The following is a 7623-nucleotide window of genomic DNA, read 5'->3' as shown; positions in this document are numbered from 1 at the left end:
GTTCAAGAATAAGCCTATGGAAAGTTACTTCTTCAAAAGCAAAAGTATCTCATATCATCTATTCTCCATTTGCTTCTCCTTATCCTTGTTGTTGTTTACAACACAAGGAGAATGAGAACAATCAACCGGAAGCCGAAGTCGAACCTCCGATCTAGGTTGCTTGCTTGGAAGTCTGATTGCTTACCTTGTCTGTTACCTCATTCGGCAAATCTCTTAGCTCAACGACTTAGGGGACTCCTACTATAGGGTTTGTATCGCACCTGACCAAGCCTGAAACTACAAGTAAGCTTCAAGTGAAATTGATACATTACCTTATGCATCTTCATCACTTAAAGATATGTCACACCCCAAATTCGAAAATAAGAATGATAATCGAATTAGGGTGTGAATAGAATTTAAAATAAATTAAAATATTACAACGAGAGTATGATGGAACCAGAGCCAACTAAAAGTTCACTTAGACCTGTTTATTTAATACATCATGAGTTTAAAGAGTTCAACTCTTACAACACACTCTTGAGATACTAGAACACTTTATTTAAAGTACAAATAGGAAACTAGCACACACATAGGATATGTTTATTCATATAGAGACAGGTCATCATCTTGTTCCTCCATACTGGTACCTGCAATAGCTAATAGGGTGTGAGCTTTTCATGCTCAGTAGGAACCATATGTCCTTCAAGTTCATTTACCACAATTAATCAAAATATCAAGCCTCAAACAATACGGTAAAAATACAAATAATATGACAAAGAAATAAACATGAACTCACTCCCTTCTAATCCTGCTAACTTATATTCATGGCATCCAAACCTGCACGTCCCATACCATGCTTATACCCTTTGGTTCTGAATACCATAAAATATAAATTAACTCCCATTCCTCCCTTAACCCCTAATTTTATTAGAAATTTCAGTTTCATTAACATAGGCCCTTCCCCCGACGCCCAACTATACGTTCAAGCCCTTCACCCTACGCTTGAACATATATAAGTTTTCAACACTTTGCTTAACCAAGTTTACACAACCCAACACTTAACTCTGTAACATGTAATGCAACACGAGCAATTCAATTTAACAAACATAATTGTAACCCTCAACGTAGTCAGTCCAACAATTTTACATAACTCAACCATTCATCAAAACATAACAACATTTAACATAGTCAATATATATAATACACCGAAAAATAAACCATTAACCCTAAACACAACCATGACAATCAATCGATTCAATTTCACCCAAGCATTTCATTACTACTGTATTAGATATAATTACTAATATCACAAAGATTAACCATGATATAGATCTATCATCGGGAAATAGAGCCCCTACCTCTTGTCTAGCTAACTGTAATACCTCTCTAAGCCTCCGAAGTGTCCGGAGTCACTCCCAGGCCTAACATCACATAAAAAAAATAGTAAAAGTTAGCATAAAACTAGAATGAAAAATTCTATTTCAGCCTAACAAAGATTTACCCAAATATACCCATCACAACCCCATTAAAAACCAAGCTTAAGTCCCCATATTGTGACCCTATTTTCATCCCTCAAAACTCCATGGAAAATGATGAAATTACTTGGATTTTAAAGCTTAACAAACCTAGTTTCTAATCTACTAAGAATTCTCAAAACGGATTTAAGAGAAGGAAATAATCAAGCCCCAAAGTTGAGTTCACAACCAGTTTTTCTGCAGAAAATCTACAGATTTCCAGATTTCCAGATTTTTTTTCACATTTTCAAATCATATGTTTCCATAGAAGATCTCAACCAAAATCGATGAAATATATTGGGCTTTGAACCTTGTCATGTCTAATTTCAAATATATAAGAAGACTCTTTAAGAAGATGAAATGGATTGAGAGGAAATAAAAGCCAAAGTGAGGCTCATGAAACTACTGGTTTCTAGAAAACAAGGTTGCGGTGGTAAGACAAATAGAAAATTAACAAATTCAAACTAACCTTTTGTACAAATTGAAGAATACACCAACACCCTCTCAGCTTCCCTCTTCCGATTTACTACTTTTCCCTTTCCAAAACCTCACACTCTCCTTTAATTCTTCAGTGAGAGTTAGAAATACTCCCTCTAAGCCTATCATTACCTCTCTTGGTTTAGAATGCTTACTCACACCCCCTAGACTACCCACATCACCCCAACATTTATGGACAGAATCTGATTCCCTTGTCTCCCCCACCATGTGATGGTTGGGAAGAAGAAGAAGCGTTTGGGATGACATTAGCTCATCCTTGACTATTTGTTTGGTCTTTTTTTTAACTAAAATAATCTTACTCCTATAATATATATATACACACACACACATATATACATATATATATATATATATATATATCTAAGTGTTACAAGATACCACCCCTGGACGAAGGAAAAGTACTTCCAAAGAAGATGCCACATCTACATATGAGACAGATAAGGCAAATGAAAATGATACCACACTTCGGCACTGAGAAGTTTCGTGATTACTCAATGGCTTGGATCTTGCAAGTCTTCAACCGAAGAGCTTCCCTTACTTGGGAACTTAGGGGAACACTGTTTGTACCATACTTGACCAATCCCGAAACTACTGAGCACCGGTCAACGTTATTGATCGGATCATATTTATATATATTTTTACTTCAAATTCACTCGTCTTTTCTTAGTTAGTTCCTTATATTTTTGAGCTATTTACGTTATTTTTGTGTTTATAAGATCTGTTATGTAAAGAAAACAAAAATAGCACAAATAAGATCTATTTACGTTATTTTCATGACTGCTTTCTTTTATTTGCTATTGTCAATTTGCTGAGTTATGCTTTCCATATATTTATTTTAAGCACCACATGATTTCAGGTTAGTGCTTGCTTGCACACTGGAAAACTTGCTGCCTTGGTAATTTTGGTCTCTGGAGGAATTGTATTACAAATTTTGGCAGTGTGGTTGGTGAAGCAAATAGAAAACAAAAAGAATAAGCTGATGGGGCGGAAAGGAGAGCACATACAAAGGTGGAAGGCTACTTTGCAGCGTGGTGATAGTGGAAGAAAGAAAAAAATAATATAAGCTGCAAGTGCAGCATGGTAAGTGAGTTTTGCGTGGAAGCGTAGGGAATAAAGAGAAGCAGCAAAGCTGCTTGGAGGGGGGGCATTTTTGTGCAGTGTGTGTGTGCTGCCTCTTGGGCAGTACCTGGAGGCCTCGGGGAAAAATAATAGAAGGCTGCCTTTGGGCAGCGTGAACCAGGGGGGGGAGAGGAAAGAGCTGCCTTGGCAGCACAAGAAAGAGGCGCGGAGAGAGAGGGAGGACGGACCGACAGGAGGTCAGGGCGCAAGAGAAGGGGACAGTTGCAGAAAATAAAGGGAGGACAGAAGGCTGGCAGCACAGCTGCCTTGCGGCAGAAGGAGAAAAAGAAAATATAAAAAAGAAAGGTCAGCGAGGAGAGAAGGGAGAGACGCAGAGACTGGCGGGGAGAGAGGAGAGCTAAGCTGTCCTTGCAGCTTTGAACCAACACGTGCAGAGAGTCCAGTGGAGCAGCAGAAGGCGGGAACAGAGAGCAGAAGGCTTCAATTTTCTCTCTCGGTTAAATCTTTCCAACTTATGTTTTACTTTCGGTTTAATCTTTCCAAACTTCTATTTTATTTCTGTATTAATAATGTGTAAATAAACTTATTTTGGCTAGAGGTTAATTCAAAGCCATGAATATATTTGTAATATGAATTGATTACCTTCAGTTGTGATTTCTGAGTTGTGATTTAATTTGCTTAACTGCTTGATAGATAACTTATTTTTGTATGTCGATTAAGGATGCATACTTAATTTACATGCATGAATTTGATGCTAGAATATAAGTGAATTTCACCTAATCGTTATGAACTTATATTCACAAGTAGTGAAGGTTGCTAGTCACAATCACGTTAAGTAAATTCTTGGCATAAGTTTCATGCAAATCATAGTAACGAGTGTCTCGTCAATGCTTATGTTTTTCATAGAACTTAATGATTCTTGCTTGTATCTCTATTATGCAATTCATGTAGGGAACTTGTAGGGAATGTTTTGGGTTGTCGTATGCAATCATCCAACCCAATAACTTGTGGAAAAACTAAGGGTTAAAAAAAGTGCTGTTCACGGTTAATCTGGAGTATTGAAATTCACAATTTATTGAAAGAACAACTGAAAATCAATTTAGGTTGCATATGTGTCATGTGTAGAGAAAAACCCTCTAGCTAGTCTGTCATTTATCATTTTACCTTAATTTTATGTTTTTGTCAATTCTGTAATTTAATTAAGTTTAATTTACTTTTCATCAAAACCAAACACCCATCCATTATTAAATTATATTATTTAGTTAGTTTTCTTTATTGTTAGTCTTTTAATTTAATTTCCGTCCATTTCAGTTCCTAGTGTTTAATTTAATTGTTTTCATTATTTTGAGTCATTTTAAGTGTGTTTCGAGTTATTAGAGTTTTTAGCCTAGTTTTGTGTCCTTGAGTCTTATTTAATATTTTTAAATTAATTTAGAATAGATTAGCAATCCCTCCTAATCCCCGGCCTAGAACGATACCCTACTTACATCTATACTACAACTGTCAAAAAGAGGATTTAATTTGTGTGTCAAGTAATTTTCACATCAAAATTTTGGCGCCGTTGCCGGGGATTAGCAACTTTGCTAATACTTTTATTTTTGTTTTTTTGTTTATGTTTATATTGGTGTTTGTGTATTTTACTTTTGATATTTGATTTATTTTTCTTTCTTTGATTTTAGGTTCAAATGGAGCCGAGGGAAATTTAAAGGAAAGATGCGTCCCGCTAAAGACGTTAAATCAAGCGCTTCTTGGGAGGCAACCCAAGCATTCAACGAAGGGAGACTTTGGAATCGCTAACCCAATCAGATTTGCATTTTTACACCCTTATCTTTACTGCTTTCATTTTGTTTTGTTTAGTTAGTTGTGTTATTTGTTTGATTTCTGTGAGTTTGTGTTATTTAGTTTAAGTGTGGGGGAAGGTTAACCAAAGTCTTTCTACTTTAATTTACATATAAAAAAATAATAATAATAAAAAAAATAATAATAATAATAAAAAAAAAAGATAAAATTTAAAATTAATGATAAAAAAAAAATAAATAAACACTTAAAAAAAAAAAAAAAATTTTACATAAAAAAAAAAAAGTACAAATATTTTACAATGATGTAAACTAATAGTATTCATTGGTCGGGTGGTGCTTCAGTAGTAGGCGGGGCTTCAGCAGTCGGCGGGGCCACAGAAGGAGGAGGCGGCAGAAGTTGATCAGTTGGAGCTTCACTACGCGGTGCCGCTCCAGAAGACGAAGGCAGATGTTGTTGGAACAAACCCACAAACCTCCGATGATCAAGTAAAATTTGACCATCGGTGTCCTGCATCTGGTCAATCTTCCTCTTCATGCTGGTGGCATAGCTGTGTGCGAGCTTGTGCAATTGTTTATTTTCATGCTTGAGTCCTTTAATCTCCTCTTTGAGACTCTGTATTTCAGCCACCAACGATTCAACGTGACGGGTTCTGGCAAATAGGCGTTGGGCCATGTTGGACACAGACCCCGCACACTGCACGCTAAGAGCCAGAGACTCCTTAACCGCCAATTCATCAGACCGTCTAGCGAGCAGTCTGTTATCTCTGGGAGTGACAAGGTTTCGAGCCACCACCGCAGCGGTCATGTCATTTTTCATCACCGAATCCCCAACGGTAAGAGGACCGGTAGGGGATATGAAAGATGGGCGCCATATGTTGTCTGGTGAAGGCGGAGCTGCCTCTTAACCAATGTTCAAGTCAAAACGACGATCGGAAGGGCCAGACATTTTCTGAAGGTGGTGAAGAAAGAAGAGAGTCGGACTGATTAAGATTTTGGAAGTTTACAGGAGGGAGTGTTTACAGGAGGAAGCTCAAGTGTGTTGTGGAACAAAATTAACGCCTCTATAAAAAGAAGAAATCAAAGAGGCGCTCCTCAGAAATCGAAGAAGCGTCCTCTCGCAAATCGAAGAGTTGGGGCTCCGTTCTCAAAAGCCGGATTCTTTTCTCAAAAGAGGCATTTAATTTCTTAAAAGTTGGGCTTGCTCAGAAACCACGTGCTGAACCCCAGATTTCGCAAGATCAATTCGTCCAGACGTGTTGTCACCCGTCACACGCAAACTCAGCTCTGCGAAAATCACGGGCAGTCTGTCGAAGTGCCGATTCCAACCATCTGTCTCTCTCAGCCTAGTCAGCATTTGTCACATGCAACTGGCAGCTTTGCGAAAATTACGGGCAGCTTTGTCAGAAAGCGCGTAATTTGTACTATTCATCCATCCACCGGCTGCCGACAATGAGTGAGAGAACAATTCCGGTTGTGAAGACAAGTCCTATAAGTTTCTACCTTCGCCTTCCACAGCAAAAGCACACTCTCTCAGCACACCCTCTCAACACTTCTTCATCTCCGAAAATGCATTCCCAAAGAATCCTCCTAAGTTACTCAGTGTTCCTCATTCCTTGGGATACTCTTGCGAACAACCCATCCAAAGCAAAAGTATTTCATATCATGAAGGTTGAAAGCAAGAGTATCTCATATCATGTATTTTCCATGTCCTTTTCCTTGTCTTTGTTCTAACCTGCAGGACATGGAGAAATTGCTCTCGAGTACTCGTCTTCCACTGCTGATGTACTTCCAAAGAAGCTGCCACATCTACCTGAAGAACAGATAAGGCAAGCGAAAATGATACCAACAGCATGTGGAGACAACGTACAGAAGAAACAAGCAGAGAAGAATGCAGCTTGCACAATCATCCCAGCGGAAGGAGTCCGAGCTGAAGAACTAGAGAAGCTGCCACATCTGCTTGGAGAACAAATAAGGAACTGCAACATAACCAAAGAGCAAAGCTTCGCCGTACAATATCATCAAATCATCACTTGCAAGTAAAAAGCTAAGTGTCACCCAGTTCAAGAGGAAAGCTGTGGAAAGTCAACAAGCACGACCAATGATCACTTATTAGTTCTATTCATTGTCTTTTATCGTGATTTTCAATTTTTCGTTTGCAATTTTTATTTTTTTATTTTTTTATTTTTTAATTAATTTTTTTGTGTTACTTAACTGAATTATTTCTTTTCTTTGCAGGAACTTTTGGTTATTTCCACCCTTGAAGTTGATTGCAGAATTTTAGCTTGGGGGTCATCGCTTGATTTTACTGCAAATTAGGGAAGTTTTCAGTCCACTTGTTTTATTTTGTTTCTTATTATTTATTTTATTTTTATTTGCATTATAGTGTTTTCTGACATTGGGGACAATGTCCAGTTTAAGTTTGGGGGTAAAGAGTATAAAAAATGATCAAATTGAAATTTTTTGTACCTTCAACTACGAACGAGTTTCATTTGTTTCCATGTTGTTGCTTTTTGTTTTCATAAAAAAAAAATATTTAAAAAAAAAAAAAAAAATTTAAAAATCAGAAAATTTAAAAAAATCCAAAAATATTGTCTTGTTTCCCTTATTGTTTTGAATTAGATTTTTGTTAGTTTCCCGACCCAATGATATAATTAGATCGAATTTGAATCATGATTATCAAGAACTTAGTTAACATGTGTTTTGTGAAATTCCTAATTCTCTTGTTAGTTTTGTACATGTTTGATCATCTTTGA

General features: G+C 37.0%; 1 long non-coding RNA gene across 2 annotated transcripts; it reads right to left on the bottom strand.

The window, feature by feature from the left end:
* Positions 1-446: 446 nt before the first annotated feature.
* On the bottom strand, positions 447-2127 carry LOC139190536 (uncharacterized). 2 transcript variants are annotated; one of them, XR_011574814.1, is made up of 3 exons: positions 1963-2127; positions 1362-1400; positions 447-635 (listed from the first exon to the last, which is right to left on the bottom strand). It is a non-coding gene; the product is annotated as an uncharacterized lncRNA (long non-coding RNA). The 2 variants fall into 2 exon arrangements; XR_011574813.1 differs by having other exon boundaries at positions 447-626.
* Positions 2128-7623: the final 5496 nt, after the last annotated feature.

The sequence above is a fragment of the Malus domestica genome, chromosome 13 (assembly GCF_042453785.1).
Source record: "Malus domestica chromosome 13, GDT2T_hap1".
NCBI classification, from domain to species: domain Eukaryota; kingdom Viridiplantae; phylum Streptophyta; class Magnoliopsida; order Rosales; family Rosaceae; genus Malus; species Malus domestica.
The sequence above is the reverse complement of the archived record's forward strand: the minus strand, read 5'-3'. Positions and strand labels throughout refer to the sequence as shown.